Here is a 274-nt window from a genome sequence, read left to right on the forward strand (position 1 = left end):
ACGTTTATAGAAGTAAGAAACGTGTTTTTATTTAACCACCAGAACCTCCATAAAAATTGAGACGGTTATTTCTGGAGATTCTAGAATTTTCTTTGGAAATATCCCCTAACTAAAAGAAAGTCTGATGTAGCTTCATAAAAATCTAAGTTATAGTAGGTGCTGTGTTACTGAAAGCCACTGAGAAGACGGGGTTAAAAGCCCCAAAGTGGCCACAAACCATATAAGGAGAAACCCAATTTTTTTTTTAAAACTTGTGATGAGCTCACGTTCTGCT

The sequence above is a fragment of the Lutra lutra genome, chromosome 8 (genome assembly GCF_902655055.1).
Source record: "Lutra lutra chromosome 8, mLutLut1.2, whole genome shotgun sequence".
In the NCBI taxonomy this organism is placed as follows: domain Eukaryota; kingdom Metazoa; phylum Chordata; class Mammalia; order Carnivora; family Mustelidae; genus Lutra; species Lutra lutra.